Source organism: Schistocerca gregaria, chromosome X (genome assembly GCF_023897955.1).
Source record: "Schistocerca gregaria isolate iqSchGreg1 chromosome X, iqSchGreg1.2, whole genome shotgun sequence".
Classification (NCBI taxonomy): domain Eukaryota; kingdom Metazoa; phylum Arthropoda; class Insecta; order Orthoptera; family Acrididae; genus Schistocerca; species Schistocerca gregaria.
The window spans coordinates 191,265,839-191,283,989 of NC_064931.1; positions in this window are offsets into that span (position 1 = coordinate 191,265,839).

Below are 18,151 nucleotides of genomic sequence, written 5' to 3' on the forward strand. Positions count from 1 at the left end.
GCAAAGAGGATGGAGGACCTGATGACATACTAGTAGGGTCCCTTTAGCCCCATCAATTCAGTCCATTCTCTCCGTACAAATCAGGAAAATTTTTGCCTACCCGAAAATCACTGATCTCAGTGAACACACATCATTTCCATCCTCTCCACTTAACCTAAATCATGGTGGGCCGAACCTGTTATTTCACGTGAGGATCAAAATTACAACGGACACCTGCGGAGGCATGCCCAATCAAATGTTATCCTGTTTTCCACACAATAATCTGTCTAAGCCGAGTTCTGCCAGAGTACCTGTTTTGGCTGACATGTTCACTGTGAGAGCCACGCGGTTGCCACAGTCTCCATAGGCATTTAATGGCGAGTTACTATTCCCACCTGATGATCACCTTTCACGCCCACTGTCAGGGATTTGTCGGCAGTCCTTTCCGGATGCCGTATACGCGCACATTTCTTACATTGTGGTTCATGGCACTCCTGCCTCATGTGGCTCGTTCATGCACACCTGTGACATTTAACACCCAGGGTGAGAATTACTTTTCTGTGCCGAACTCGCTATTGCTTCAGCGAAGTTCTTAAGGAACTCTGTCTATACTTTTCTTCATACATTGGGTAGTAGCCGTTTCAGAAACGTATCCGATAGCCCCTGTTCCAACTCTGGTAGAGGGATCATGTTGATGTCACCACTCCCTGTCTACTAGTTGGTGTCGACATTTAGCTTTCTAATCTTATGTACAAAAATTTCACCCCTTTTTTTGAAACACAGTTTTCAATTGCTCCCTGTAATACCTACAGCTTTTTTGTATCATTGCACCAAGCCAGCCTTCAGAATTTCAGACATTCGTGCCTGCCTTACCTTTTCGTAATACATTACATACATTTTAGAGTCTCCCACGAAACGTAACTTGGCTATATGTAAAAGATGTTCCTCCGTCAAACATTCAAGCTCCGCGGCTCTTTACAGATTGTCCGTGAACGCTCACCCGAAACAAGGAGAGATCAAGGCAGCAGTACTATCGTCTAGGATAGGTACCAACCATACTGGACGACGATTAGTCCCTCATATACATTCTTACTGCATCAACTGCTTGCACAATTCCGCATTGCCTCCCTACATGTTCACCACCTGACACACTATTTTCCGAACCGCCTCTGCAGTGCCAGTTTTCTCCACCGATGGATCGTTCATTGCACAGCCGCGTATACAATAAAGGAACAACACCACAGTCTTATTCCTTGCTACTGGACACACTCAATTCCAAAGTTGGAGCACAAAACATGGCCACTCTGTGCCCAATATTAACTCTTACAGAACAGTTCATTTGCACTCACCACGTTGAAGTGATACCACAGATCGTCGCTGTGAGATGTGGTTCATAATTACTGGCTCCCCTAGCAGAACGGTAGTGTTCCAATATGTCCACTTCCGACTGCTGAGTGGGTTGTATGGGAAGCTGTGTTTTGAAATCTGTACTACCCGGCGGGTGCTGAGTCAAGAATGCGTACTCAATAACAGCATTCGTTATTATTCGCTGCATCCATACCAGCAGTCGTTGGGTGCTGTCTGCAGCGGTAGGTGTCGTCGGATGAGGCAATGGAATGTTGCGCCAGCATACTAGAGGCTGACATGACGTTGGCCTGATTGTTGCAAGTCTGGTGTAAGCTCCGTAGAGCCGACATCTTTGTGGGTGGGGCGTCGTGCACTACACGTACCCCAAAACGGCTGGCAGGAACGTGCAGAGACGCCTAGAGTTGAACCCAGGACCCTCCGATCCTAGATGGGGTGCCAGGTGGAGGCATCCAATGGTCAGCCTCGCCATGTTAAGAGTGTATCGCGTTTGGAGCCCGGTAAGAACACGGCTTGCTGACGTCTCGTAGACCCCCGGCTTCGCCTTGTTGTTGTTTCTGCTCGATGAGGTTGTGGTAGCTTGGCCACACACTCGACCGTTGGCTTTCGCGGAGACTGCGCCGTTCGAATGTACGGAGGCGATAGAATACAGTTGTACCTGAGCTCGGAGCGTTATAGGGTGTCCCAGAAGGAATGGTCAATATTCAGGGATGTGACAGGAAAACTCATTTAAAGCAAAACATTTGAAATGGACGTACGCCCTATTCCGGATGGTTTCCGAACCAGAATATATGTAACTAGCATGATAGCTGACATTTTGGTCATTTTAGAACAGCAAATGACAGGACGGAATTACTAAAATTTTTTGGAAAATTCATTTCTTGAGCAGCATGAGGATGTTCCTTTTGCCACGTGGACTGCAATGTACTTCCAGCACGATGGAGACCCTCCACATTTTACCAGACGTGTGTGAGAATACCTCAACAGCATTTACCCTAATCGCTGGTATCGTTGCTGTAGTAAAATTAACTGGCTACCAAGATCGCCAAACTCTACGCCAATAAAGTATCGTTTATGGGCTTGAATGAAGTTTGACGTGTACAAGCATAAGGTGAAAACGCGATATGAACTGCTTGGTCGCACCATGGACGATGCTGCCTTCATTAGGGAATGAGCAGAAGCACCAGACAAGCAACACTGCGTATTATCCCACGAGCGCATAAATGTTCTGAAGTTAACGGTGGAACACTGGGCCATTAATTATTAACTACACAACCGCTGTAATGTGATACATAATGCTTACAGGTGAATATGTTAAAAATACAACTTTTTTTCAACCGATACTTTGCAAAATGCATGTTTTAATGTATACTAACTGCCGTAGTCTGAAGTGACAGAAGTCATGGGACACCTCCTAATATCGTACAGGACCTCCTTTTGCCCCGCGTAGTACGCAAACTCTATGTAGCATGGACTCAGCGAGTCGTTGGAAGTCCCCTGCAGAAATATTGAGCCACGCTGCCTTCATAGCCATACGAAATTGCGAAAGTGCTGCCGGTGCAGGATTTTGCTCACGAACCGACCTATCCATCAAGTCTATTAAATGTACAGTGGAATTCACATTGGGCGATGTGGGTGGCCAAATCGTTCGTTCGAACTGTGCAGTGTGTTCTTCAAACCAATTGCGAACAACTATGGCCTGGTGATGTGGTGCATTGTCAACCGTACAAATTTCATCGTCGGTTGGGAAAATGACATCCAATAATGGCCGCAAACGGTCTCCAAGTAGCCGAACTTCGAGAGGACTTAGTCTGTTCCATGTAAACACCACTCACACCATATGGAGACACAACTAGCTTGCACCGTGCCTTGTTGATATCTTGGGTCAATAACTTTTTGTGGTGTGCGCCACACTCGAACCTTACTATCAGCTCTTACCAACTGAAATCGGGACTCATCTGGCCAGGCCTCGGTTTTCCTGTCGTCTAGGATCCAACCGATATGGCTACGACCCAGGAAGGGCGCTTCAGGCAACGTCGTGCTGTTAGCAATGGCACTGGCGTTAGTCATCTGCTGTCATGGTCCATTAACGCCGTATTTCACGGATCTGTCCGAAAGGATACGTTTTTCGTACGTCTATAATTGATAATTGATTTCTACAGTTATTTCACGCAGTGGTGATTGTCTGTTAGTACTGACAACTCTACGCAAACGCCGCTGCTCTCGGTCGTTAAGTGAAGACTGGCGTCCACTGCCTTGTCCGAGGTGAAAGTTAATGCCTAAAAACTGGTATTCTCGGCACATTTTTGACACTATGGACCTCGGAATACTGAATTCTCTAACTATTTCCGAAATGAAGTGTCCCATGCGTCTAACTCCAACTACCATTCCGCGTTCAAAGTCTGTTAATTTCCGTCGTGAGGAAATATCACGTTGAACACCTTTTCACATGAATCACCTGAGTACAAATGACAGCTCCGCCAGTGCACTGCCCATTCATACATGGTGTTCGCGATAATACCGCCTTCCATATATGTGCACGTGACTATCACATTAAGTTTGTCACCTCAGTGCACATGAGTAAACCAGACTACATGTTGAATAATACAGACAATAATAATGTGCGTTAAATGTGTTCTACCACGAAAATCGTATGGAATAGTGTTGAAACGCGCAGACGCGACTCGTGCTGAATTATGCTTGTTGTTTCCAACAAGGAATTGGCCTAATATTTACGACATAATACCTACAAAAAACCGCCACCTGCAGGGAAGCACATTACTTTCCAAGTACTCTTATGTTGGTGCACAAGTGCATAGCGCTTTGTTTTGCATGTTGGTATTGCGGTTGATATGGGTTTATTTATCGTTCGTCATTTTTTATTTGTTGTTTACTGTTGCTATTTGAGTTAACGTATATTCATTTTGTCATTTAGAGATAGTGAGTGGAGCTATGGACCTAGAAAATGGAGTGCCAAGTTGAGAAATCGGAACATTTCCGACATATAAGAATTTTTAACATGTCGCAGCCCTGTCAGCCACTGTGATAAATTAATATACCAAAAATCCGCCTCAGTAGCGAAATGTTACTGGTCTTTACCCAGGTTTGACAGCTAGAGTAATCTAGCCTTCTTCAGAAGTATAAAGTAAACTAATATATGCCACAATAAGGCACGGTCAAACATAAAAAGCTAAAGTACTGTGGTACTATGTCAAGCTACGTTACTTAGCTGAGGAACAGCCCCGGCCTCACTTCGTGGAAAGCGGTCGGTTAGCCGCGGACGCTACGTTGGAACTGCAACGATTTGCATTTACGTGTTTCAGGACAACGGCACATGAGTGTCTATGCTAAATGTAAACGCCTTCGTCCACAGTACAAGTCCTCAAAGTCAATAAAGAGAATTTAGTTACACCGTGAATATCTACATTACGGCTCTCATATTAGTTTCTGTGAAAACGCAGGCACTGGGTAACATTCGAAGTACTCATTGTTGATGGCAGGTGAGGACCAATATTTGAGTTGCAGCATGTTGGACACTCCCAAACTTTATCAGGCCATCTGCTGTAATCAAATCATGCGCTCTATTGATGCGCACACGATGTTGAAGGGCGAACAGAGCAACCTTTGTGTGTTAGTTTTTCTTCCTGATTTAAACAATTCAACCCACACTTCCGCCTTCTGTTAGTGCACGGTGTTATCGTCACACCGTATAACCATCAGCCATTAAATATTTGCTATATTCAGTCCGTACTCCAACACGCTCCACATCATATTTTTATGCAATGAGAGACTGGTGCAATTGATTGTCCATGATATTACCTATGGTTTACAACTTTCTATCATATTAGACTATATTCTCTTTCTTGCATCATGTGTAGATCTGTAGAGTGCGTTTTATTGCCAATCTTCCGTAGTTTCATCCACCTAATAAATTCTGGCCAGTGTGGATTAAACTAGAACACTGTGTTCAGGAACAATTCACCACTCCATTCCTACTTCTCAGGGCAAATACTTTACTATCAGAATGGAACCGGCTAATTTCGTGCAATGCTCCATCGCACTGTCGCGCCGGACAGAAATGACGATGAAGGCTGCTCTTCTTTGGAGGCTTAAGTACCTAAGTCCGCCTATCACTATAGGACTAAAAACCAATAATAAATACAACCAATAGTATACAACCTGAAGGCAGTTCCAAACTTCATGGAGGACTTAAATTTATGTGAATTCATGGAAACTCCAGAAAGAAGTTTTAGATTTATAATAAATAGGCCCTAAAATACATGTTTACTTACGTTAACCACATTACAAATTCCCTTCAGACATAGAAATAACACTTTAATGCTGCATTATCAAGCATGCCAAGATGTCCTGAACAACTTCTGAGAACTCATCAGAAACCGAACGCGGATACAACCAGCTGGTAGTCTAGAAGCAGTAACTCTCTCTGCTTTTTACTGAAGCCTAAGAGCAGAAGACATGGTTCAGTTTTCAAACATGAAATATGGGAAAGGGAAGGAAAGGGAAAGGATGGGTGGGTGGGAAATAGTGACAACTTGTCGTACAGGGAATTGTGGTAATGCAGTGGCGAAAGCTGAGAATTTGTGCCCTACCGGGACTCGATCCTGGATTTACCGTTTCTCATTAACGGCTGCCTTAACAGCTTCGGCCATCCGGACACGGTGCTTGACCGACTAAAACTTCCAAATTCCCGCATGTTGCAATGCAGCGTCCCTCGTCCATTATACTCAGTACTCACAAATGCTGATTCCAGCAGGAGTTCGGACAATATTTGTGCATTCCACTGAAACCAACGTCGAGGAGCATTCAGACTTAGACTGATGTGCAAAACTTAAGGACGAATTATATGTCACACAGCTCGATGGAACTTCGGCCGTATATAGAAAGAACTGTTACGGTATAACACAGAAACTAACCGAAACACATACGCAATGACACGAATGGAAATGACTCCTTTGAGAAGACAATAATTATACTGAAGCCACCGTGATTTATGTTGAACCCCTGGACTTTAGAGAGGGCGGTACATTGTTCTTAATAGTGTGTGTGATCACAAAGGATGTATGGTCTGCACATGCTACCATGCTGGCCACAAGATTGGTAATTCGTTCTTGTCCGTACGGCGTTCCATTCATCCACTAACGCATTTGACAACTGCTGGACGGTTGTTGGTGCAAATGGATGCACTGCAAAATTCCTCCCCAACACATGCCATCCTTTAAATGGGATTTATGTTGTGGGGAATGGGCAGGCCAGTCCATTCTCGAACATCTTCTTGTTCCCTGAGCTGCTTCACCTGCGCAGTTCGACACAGTCGCGCATTGTCGTCCATGAAAATGAAGTAAGGGAACAATGCATTCCTGTGGCGGCACACATAGGGAGGGAGTACACTATCACAACACCCTTGGCCGTAAATGTCCCGTGTTCAAAAATCTGCAGGCGAATACGCCCATTTTACATTACGCTTCCCCATACCATAACACCTGGACCACCAAACCGATCATGCTTGACAGTGTTGGACTTTCCCTCATATTAAGAGCGTTGGAAACTCGTAACTATCCCAGGAACGCTGTCTAACGTGATCGTTTTTCTGATCTACGTGTTGTGGTATGAGGTAGCATGATGTTTCATGGGTGTATTGACATCCAAGCCTTTGAATACGATACACTTGAAACACTTCGACCAGAGAGCATGTTTCTCAGTAAAGATCCCACCTTCTGTCATGGAATTACGTCAAAAAGCTTAGGCTCTCCGTACCGTATTGCAAGACGCCATAAGGTCCACAAATGGCAGTTCAGAAGTTCTGTATTATGTGGCAGGATCGTCATCAGAATCTGCACATTTCCATCTAATCTTCTAAGATCCGGAGGACGTCTCTCTGAAATCCAGATTCAACCAGCGCTGTAGATGTTATCAACTTACAGAAGCAACTCTTATTTTTTCTAAAGGAAATTTTGTGGTAAGTTCCTATGGGACCAAACTGTGGAGGTCATCGGTCGCTAGGCTTACACACTACTTAATCTAACTTTAAGTTACGCTAGGGACAACACACACACCTATGCCCGAGGGAGGACTCGAACCTCCGAAGGGGTGAGCAGCGCGAACCGTGGCAAGGCGCTGTTGACAACGCGGCTACGCCGCGCGGGTTTTTCTAAACCCCACAAGCTCGACTGTAATTATTTTGTCCATGAATTCTTTGACACGACTCAGAATTCGCTTTTCTAGAAATTCATGTCATGATGAGTAGATAGACAGGTCGACAACCAGCCGTCTCCTTTCTTCATTTCCCTGGTTTCAAAACTGGGATTACTTAAATATCTTAGGTAGTTTCCCAGTTCGTAATATTTCGATGATAAATTGTAGGAGCTAGTGTTACTCCCAGGAGCTACGACCTAAAGTAACTTCAGATATACTTCTTTATTAGTCTTCAGAGCGCTCAAGGCTAAATGTATGTTAGAGTAAGGTATTCAGTGACGCTAAAGATCCAAGCAAAATCTCTTTGTATATAGTCATTTCTTTACAGTTTGTTTGCCGGCCGCTGTGGCCGAGCGGTTCTAGGCGCTTCAGTCCGGAACCGCGCTGTTGCTACAGTCGCAGGTTCGAATCCTGCCTCGGGCATGGATGTGTGTGATATCCTTAGGTTAGTTAGGTTCACGTAACAATAAGTCTAGGGGACTGACGACCTCAGATGTTACGTCCCTTAGTGCTCAGAGCCATTTTAAGCATTTGAACAGTTTGCTTATGTGCCCTAACTAGTATTGCTTTCGAAACTCTGATTCGTCTATGAGCAACTGCGTTAGAAATTATGCGTTGACTTATTTTGGCATATGTGGCTGAGTATCAAGTTTACCTATAAGGTTCCATACGTTATCATTGGAATTTGCAAAATGCAGTCCATCATTTATATCTTCTGTTTCGATTTAGAGACATCAATATATTTTGGATATTAGGTGAGTGTGTGAATGCTAATATTGTGTAAACAATTAATAAACATTCTGCATTCACCCAGTAGTATACAGACGTGTAAATTCACGTCGTACGAAATTTTTGACATTACATTTTAGGAAACACACCAATATGTTATCATTTTCTTGTTTTACAGAAATCCACAGGACATTAACTACATCTTTCTTCAGCTAGTTCCAGGCAGCATGTTGAAGGTCATATCGAAGTACAGGACTGAGGTATAAAGTGAAATTTCCATACCATGCTGGATGACGACTAGTTTATGTTTACTATGAGGAAATAAAAGAGAGATTTTCTTTGCGCCATACGTTTATTGCTGGAAGTAGATGCAGAGAAAATTTTTGTCATTTGCCAGAAATAAATGAACACAAATGCTTAGCATTGTACACGGTGTGGAGTGTTCACTTTCATTGAGTATCTCCTGATATATCTTCATGAGTTAGAATGAAACCCGCATACTTGGACACGATATACCTAGCACTCCATATTGCTCCTCATTAACTACTGCAGCGTTTATTTATTTCCTCTTCTGCATTGATATTACATCTACATCTTTATCTGGCATCAAATATGAGACAAATTAACTCTTTGATGGTGAGATCGACCAGCGCCAGATAGATAAGGTGTAGCCATCGTTTATCGAGTAGGATTCTGTATCTGATTGGTAATGCGGGGGACTGCTTCGGGATTTGTTTCGTTGCATGTCATATATCGCTAACCAGACCCCGCATGGAATACTCAGCCTATTTTCATCGCTGTCCGAGAGACGCGATATCGTAGTTTCCATCATCATCGAGGAGATTTCGTCCATGTGTGATTGAGAGAACTTACAGAACTTGGAACAAACAGAAAAAAAACCTTATCAACGCTGCAAGGGATAAAGAGTTGAATTAAAAGTCTTAAGGATATTCAGAGTATGTATCTGTAAAATGTTAACAATACTCAACAGTTTCGAAAAACTTTTATGTTTATTCGAACAACCACACAATCATGACGCTCTACTTAACAACGATGTTTACCAAAATACGTGAAACGTTTGTTCAAATGGCTCTGAGCACTATGGGACTCAACTGCTGTGGTCATCAGTCCCCTAGAACTTAGAACTACTTAAACCTAACTAACCTAAGGACATCACACACGGTTCTGGACTGCGCGCCTAGAACCGGCGTCGTGAAACGTGACGGTTATGTGGAAAAAACAGGCAATCGAATAGATTCTACACTACAGGACAGTAGGAAATAACTTAGGCTATTGTTAACATTATAAAACACCTTGTAAAACAAATATCTAAACACAGAAGAGGGTGTAAGATACTCGTAACGTGATGCGTTTCACGTAGCAAGGCTTAAGTTCAGTCTTTTGTAAGTCTACTGCCAAAAGGACGAATAGCAAAATGAAAATGAAAATCTTAATGCTACAATTAAAAATTGTACTACGCCCTAAAGTCATACAAAAATACCGGTGTTAAAATGCTGTAGAAACTCACTGACAGATAGTACAGAAATAAAAAATCTTTCTATCAAAATTCAACTAAAAATAATGATAAGGAATTCCGGATAGCTATATGAAGACTGCATCTCGTGTAATATACTCTTGAGCTATTTTGCTGACGGCTATTACAGAAAACATGAAAGTCAGAGAAACGGCGAAAGAACAAGGGCGTCTTTGTTGGGAAAGCAACACTACTTTTTCCAAACGCTATACAGGCTATTCAAAAAAAAAAAAAAAAAAAAGGTGTCGAATAGCTTAAGAGGTGGTAGTACTCATCGAAACAAGAAAAATATGTCCAATAAACATGGTTCCGAAATGCATCTATCCGAGATAAAGTCGTGTTTATAAGAATTGCTGCGCGAGGTCTGGTTGCGGATATTAGCACAGTCGTTACATTGGTGCACAGTGAAATGTGTCAGTAGGGTATTATGATGTCTTACTGACAGTACCCTACCTATCATTAGGTGATCTGCAGTCGATCGTATGTTTCGAGTTATGTTGTATTTGTGTGTCTTATTGTGCATAACAGTCAACCCTGGGTACATATAATAGTGTGTTACCTTCTTCCAAACGCTGATTCACTTACGTGTTTACTGCTATTGCTCTATTAGTATGTACAAATGGTGTAGTACATTTACATTTTTTCTCTTCCACCACTTGTCAGCAATAGAAGTCTACCACTCTACAAATGAAATGGCGAGCATACAGTGCAGAGTGCTCCCTGATAAGCTGTTCGGCAGACTTTTTGCTCGCCTGAGGGACACAGGTAGCCTTGCACCTCGGAAGACGGACAGTGGAAGGCTCCGTACAGGCCACACCCCTGACATGGAGCGCGTGCTACGTTCGGTGGAAGAAACCCCTGGGACCAGTGTGGGACGATTAGCATCATCAGAAGGCTGTCTCACTCTTTCATCTGGGGGAGACTTCATGAACAGTTGCCGTATCCGTATCATCTACAGCTGGCTCAAGCCCAAAGGCCACGACATCATCATGGGAGACGGCGGTTATGTCAATGGCTGCTGCAGAGGTGTGCCCAGATCCACTGTTGACGGCCAAGATTTTATTTACCGATGAGGCAGGGTTTGCAGGAGATGGTGGTGCGAATTTCCCTAAGCAGCATGTATGCGTAGATGTAACACTCCAAGCAAGTCGAGAAAGAGTTCTTCAATCCCGATTCTCAATAAATGTTAGCGCAGTCGTACTAAGGGATAGATTAATAGGGTCATACGTGCTACAACAACGGTTAACTGGGGCGCTTTATCTGGACTACTTTATTATTGTATTGCCTACATTGCTGGAGGCTGTGCCACTGCAGCAGCGAATGCAAATGTTGTTCATTCATGATGGCGCACCACCACACTTCCGTCACAATAGGCCAAAATATCTGACGCAGACTTTTCACGACCGTTGGAAGGGGGGGGGGGGGGCATACCTTCGTCTGCTGGTTCCCCAGAACTCAATCTCAGGCTTTTGGTTATGGTACACAAGAAGGAATTGGTCTAAATCACGCCACGCCAATCAACGATATGAGGACACTACAGGGTCGCGTCTTAAATGCGTGCCCGCAGGTACAACAAACGGGTATACTTCAAAGAGTGCGTCGTTCCTTACGCCGGAGGGCAGACCAATGCACTGTCTTGAAAGGACGCCACGTTCAACTTTCCTTGTAAACTCGTGTGTATCGCAGAAAGTATACATTTCCGGACCCATGTTTATTGGACTTATTTTTGTTTACTATCACCTCTCAAAGTACTCGATATTTTTTAAAATGTATATCCCATTATGTCTCTTGTCTATAAGGAGGGGCCCGCATCTCGTGGTCGTGCGGTCGCGTTCTTGCTTCCCACGCCCGGGTTCCCGGGTTCGATTCCCGGCGGGGTCAGGGATTTTCTCTGCCTCGTGGTGGCTGGGTGTTGTGTGCTGTCCTTAGTCCTTAGGTTAGTTAGGTTTAAGTAGTTCTAAGTTCTAGGGGACTGATGACCATAGATGTTAAGTCCCACAGAGCTCAGAGCCATTTGAACCATTTTTCTATGTGGAGGTAGGTTGAAAGTGTACTACTATCTGTTTACGAATTCCATGTAGTAAAACAGCTCTCGAGCAGACAAAAGTTATCAACAGACACGCTGTTCATTGGTGCATGGTAGAGAAACTTAGATTCCTGGGTCACAGGTAGGACGGTACACTAGCAGCTGCCAAGTGAGAAGGAAGGACTTCAGATCTGTCGCACAAATCCACGTGTGATTGCACATCGTCTGACTCGTGGTCCACCACACCTTTAACCACTTAAAATAATAAGGCGGTGCCCTAACAAAGCGTTGTACAAGAACCTCTTGGACATATAGCGCTACACTGAAACAGGCACAGAGTAACGATTACGGAACTACATGAAATAAAATCTCATAACTTCTGAACCATTCATTTGTTAGAACGCTCAAACTGCCCCGGGGCATGATGGGAATAAGTATGTGCATTATGGTTTGGCTTAACGATGAAACCTACTGTCATTTTGATGGATTCGTTCAAAAAAATGGTTCAAATGGCTCTGAGCACTATGCGACTTAACTTCTGAGGTCATCAGTCGCCTAGAACTTAGAACTACTTAAACCTAACTAACCTGAGGACATCACACACATCCATGCCCAAGGCAGGATTCGAACCTGCGACCGTAGCAGTCACACGGTTCCGGACTGCGCGCCTAGAACCGCGAGATCACCGCGGCCGGCGGTTCATTGAATGCTTATCGAATTCCCAGAACATCAAAATAAAATCAACATGTGTCACCTCATTAAATCAAGATCTAGTTCTCAGGATAACACACAAACTTAATATTTTTCCTAATAATGTCACTCAACTACGCGGTTCTACAACCTAACTAACCTAAGGACATCACCATGTCCGAGGCAAGATTCAAACCTGCGACCGTAGCGGTCGCTCGGCTCTAGACTGTAGCGCCTAGAACCGCACGACCACTCCAGCCAGCGATGGATTCGTCAATAAGCAAAATTGGCGCATTTGGGGGAGCGAGGATCCGCATTTCGCGATCGAGAATTCTCTTCACTCTCAACGGATGGCTATGTGGTGTGCAGTGTCCAGTCACGGAATAATCAGTGCGATATCCCTTGTGGCAAAGTGACTACCGAACGGTGCGTGAAGGTTTTGGAAGATGATTTAATCCCCATTAACCAAAGTGACCTGGATTTCGACAAGATGTGGTTCGTGCAAGATGGAGCCCGACCCCATCGAAGCAGGAGGGTGTTTGGTGTCCTGGAGTAACACTTGTGGACCACATTCTGGCTGTGGGGTACCCAGAGGCCACTGGCATGGGCCTCGATTTGGCCGCCATATTCTCCGGATCTGAACACATACGACTTCTTTCTGCCGACCGGAGTGGCCGAGCGGCTCTAGGCGCTACAGTCTGGAGCCGCGCGACCGCTACGCCGGCATGGATGTGTGTGATGTCCTTAGGTTAGTTAGGTTTAAGTAGTTCCAAGTTCTATGGGACTGATGACCTCAAATGTTAAGTCATATAGTGCTCAGAGCCATTTGAATCAATTGAACTTCTTTTTGTGCGGCTATATTAAGGACAAGGTGTAAAGAAATAACCCTAAAACTGTTACTGAGCGGAAAATAGACATTTGGGAGGTCATAGACAGCATCGATGCTCCGACACTTGAGCGGCTCATGCAGAATTTCGCTATTCGTCTGCGCCACATCATCGCCAAGTATGGGAGGCACATCGAACATGTCTTCACCTAGATCTGTAGTGACGTTTACATGTTGAGTAAAGTGTGTGCACGCCGTAGTTTGTAACTAATATACGTTTTTTTTCATATAGTTCAATAATTGTCACCCTGTCATAGATGTAAGAAACGGAGCCTGATATTATGGCGATCTTGGAAAATATATAAGGAATTCACAGACATGGGCTATTAAATATTCAAATTAAACCGAATATTTTACTCACTAACAGAAGTCGAACACGTGTAAATATCCCTATGTGAAAACGGCGTAATGACTTTTACAGCAAGATTTTATCCTGCAAGACTCTGGATAAAAGTAAAGAAAACCTAAAATTTTATCGTCCTACGTAAGGTCAGTCAACATATCGGCCATAAAATTAAACCTGGAATACTAAAGGTTTTAGTTCGGAATTTGTCCACAGAAAGAAATCAACATACAGTTTCCATTTTCAACCGTCGCACAATGCCAAAAAGAACCATACCGATAAATGTACGGTTGTTGAATAAAACAAAATAATTGAAGATGCCTTAGAAAGATAAAGGACATTGTACCTTACGAGAAACTTTCTAGATTTTGTGTGAATATCACAGAAATGGGCTAACCTCTAGCAACAGATTATGTTCGACTGCAGTAACAACGGGTTATCACACGATCATAAAGATAAGAGTAAGTTATTGTGGTCCTTAGATGAGTCACAGAATAGTTAGTCTGAAGTGCAAACCTATCTCACTCATGCCAGTTTACTGTAGCATTTTATAAAGGGAATGATAATCGTGTATTATGATCGTTTTGGATTTCAGTAAAACGGTACCTACCGCGTGAAACGTAGCTTGCTTCGTAGCGCAAGTAGACTGGTTTCTTTGCTTTCAGAAAGCTTCTATATATCTTCGCCCCGTCTACTAGCAAACTAAATACACAATTATAGAATACCGAATTGAAGACGTCATAGCTACGAGAAGCTAGTACACTGATCTTAATTGGGAAGCACCGCCAGAAGCTTCCTGTCTACCTCATGGAAGGGTGTTACAACTACCCACTCTGTGCATGAAGGACTCGGCAGACAATGTTTTTAGTTACCTGAGGCTGTTTGCAGACGACGCAGTGGTATTCAGGGAAGGTATGTTTTTAGAAAAGTGACGGTGAGAAGGAAGACATAAAAATAGTAAGAAGTTTTTACCAAAACTGGTCTCTAACCCAAATGGTTAGACTTAACGATCAATGATGAGTCAGTGTAAAGAGTTACAATCATTAAGTATCTGAGAACATCTCTCCAGAATGATCTGTGATGGAACAAGCAAATAAATCGTGTTGTGGAAGAGGCAGGTATCGGAATGAGGTTTATTGGAAGACGTCCAAGGACATGTAATTCTCCCACGAAAGGCGTCTCCTACAAAATCCTCATTTGACCAATCCGTTATTCCGGTACCCTCAAAGTTTGAATTAAAGGAGTAGACACAGAACAGCTGCGAGATTCGTGACTCATTCGTTTAGACACACGGGAGATAACATAAAAATGGACAAACTCCAGTCAGAGGTGCCACAAAATGCTGGTGTACATTACGGAGTGCTTTATTACCAAAGTTCTAAGAGTTAATACGAGTGAAGAAACGATTTATCTCCTCCAATTCATGTACCGTCTATTGAAGTCGAAGGACAAATTAGAGAAATGTGGACATATACAACGGTGATGGACAATTTTTCTTCGTGTGCACTGTCTGTTAATGGATCTTCGGGTTGGGGCAGGGTGTGAGGGGAGGCGAGGGCCACTCTTGTACAACTTGTACTGTACAACCTTTCAAATGGTTCTGAGCACTATGGGACTTAACATCTGAGGTCATGAGTCCCCTAGAACTTAGAACTACTTAAACCTAACTAACCTAAGGACATAACACACATCAATGCCCGAGGCGAGACTCGAACCTGCGACCGTAGCGGTCGCGCGGTTCCAGACTGTAGTGCCTAGAACCGCTCGGCCTCTCCGGCCGGCTGTACATTATTTCCACACATTTAAACAACAGTCGTCTTTCCAAATGTATGTATGTTTGTATGTCACTCTTGTTACTACAGAATTCCTAACGTTTTGCCACTATGCCCTTTGTATACTGCGAAAAGAACATCAGCAGCAAGACTTCATTGTTTAGTATATGCTGAATTCAAGTCATGGTCTCTTACGGACTTTTCCAACAATACACAACTTTCTCTTGCACAAATCCGCCGAGGTCGATTTAAAGTCTGTGTTAACAGTATGGATCCGATGAAATGTGCTGAGTACCGTACAGCTTCTGCTTGCTAGCAACGTTGAAATATTTTTGTAAGGAAACTAATTGAAAATAATGGTTTAAAGTGATTTGGGTTAGGAACTTAACTTTTCAAGGCAACCACAGCTCTGTATCAAAGTTAATACATCTTAAAATGACACCGCAACACATGTTGTCAGCACTTTTCGAAGGATTATCATCTTCAGTCTCATCTCGTACACTGCGCTGGTAATATTAGTTTAACTTACCTTTTGCGCTGCAGTCATGGACTGTGCGGCTTGTCCCGGCGGAGGTTCGAGTCGTCCCTCTGGCATTGGTATGTGTGTTTGTCTTTAGGATAATTTAGGTTACGTGGTGTCTAAGCTTAGGAACTGATGACCTTAGAAGTTAAGTCCCATAAGATTTCACGAACATTAACATACCTTTTCTCCTAATTTCAAGCGGCCAACGGCGGAATACAGCCGGCCACTGTGTCCTAGCGGTTCTAGGCACTTCAGTCCGGAACCGTGCTGCTACTACGGCCGCAGGTTCGAATCCTGCCTCGGGAATGGATGTGTATGATGCACGTAAGTTAGTTAGGTTTAATTAGCTCTAAGTCTAGGGGACTGATGACCTCAGATGTTAAGTCCCATAGCGCTTAGAGCCACGGAATACAATTAATTATATTTTTCATTTTTTATTCTAAAGCCCGAGCTGAAATGTTAAAATAATAGAATGATAGCCGCCTTATATGTAAAAGAGTGAACAGGCTATCTGTCAGTTGCGACAGTGAGAATGTAAAACTGACTGCGTCCCTCTTGTCCTGTAAGGGTTGTAAAGAACATGAATTTGCTCATTGTTACGCCCCAAGAGGGTATTGTTTATCATATAATTGGATTCCACTATGTAGATCACCTACTGTGTTGCCATGTGTTCCTAATTTCGTCCCGTGCAACGTGGTTATCAGGATTAACAAGAATTGTTTAAATTGATGTCAGACCATCCACGATTAGTTGGAGTTCCATGAATACTAGAACTCAGATAACTGCAGGAGAGAACATACTAGCTGTTACGAAAACCATTTGCCAGCATCTCATATACAGTCAAAATTAAGTGCCTGAAGTAATCTGTGATACAATCGTCATCATCTTAGATGATTTTGGAGCATATTAAGTATGTTACTCTCCGATCTTACTTGAAAATTTTCGTTTGTAAAGCGTGACATTGAGTTTTACACAGTCCATTTCAAACTTGCAGCCCTGTGAAAATCCAAAAAATGTAAAGGTTTGCTCAGTTTTACGTTATTAAAATCGCAAAATGGTATTTCGTAGTGTCCATTCTGAAAATTATTGGCTGCAGTCTAAAATGACTTACAAGAAAACAATAAGCAACGTGAAACTCAGATGCGCAGTACGAAGGTTGTTTACATCGATGAGCACTGCAGGTCTTAATTTCGGCCGGAACTGCGTTCCGGCTCCTCCCACGTAATTTATTTTAAACCCACTGCAACAATTCGGCAACGGAGATTTGAAATAGTACAAGTGCATTAAATTGCGACATAGCTACAAATTGTCGCTGCGCCGGCACCAGAGAACTCAAAAGACGTGTGACCAACGTGATGTGATGGTAAAGGGCGTTGGGCGAGGTGGTGTGTGTGTGTGTGTGTGTGTGTGTGTGTGTGTGTGTGTGTGTGTGTGTGTGTGAGAGTGTGTGTTGCCAGTAACCTGTACGATGTAGTAGCATGGCGACATCTCGTCCTGTGTGTATCAATGAGAAATTAATAACGTTCACCGACAGTGCAACTGTTCCAACACTGCGGTTGGCAGCAGCTGAAAACATAACGTCGTGGTCACAAAGGATACCAATTCTTGCTGATATGTTCCGAGCAGAACAAGGGAGCAAAGTGACACTGCTACGACGGAAGACAGTAGCAGCTGTTCTTTGTATTAAACCTATTACTTTCATTATAAAAATTATCTTTTTGGAAAAATGAGTTTCAGAACAGTATTTTCTAAAAAATTACTTCACATTGTAAGTTTTTTCACAAGTTTTCAAAAATCGGAACCTATGATTTTTAGGCTGTGGAGGGGGTCGGGGTTATTTGGTTGAAAAGGTGCACTCGACACCTAAAATTTTAGAAATTAAGCACTGATGAGGAGTTCTATATCTGGCTGTCATAGGTTTCGTGGTAAAATAAGACGATCTTCGCGCATCTTTTGAGCAATGTCCGTAAGCTATCAATATGATGTACCACTTTATCATCAGTACGCAACGTTATAACGGAATTTGTGCTCTCCCGCATATTAGGTTTGTTATGAAGTGTGTGAGCGTAACACAAGCACGCAACTGTTCCA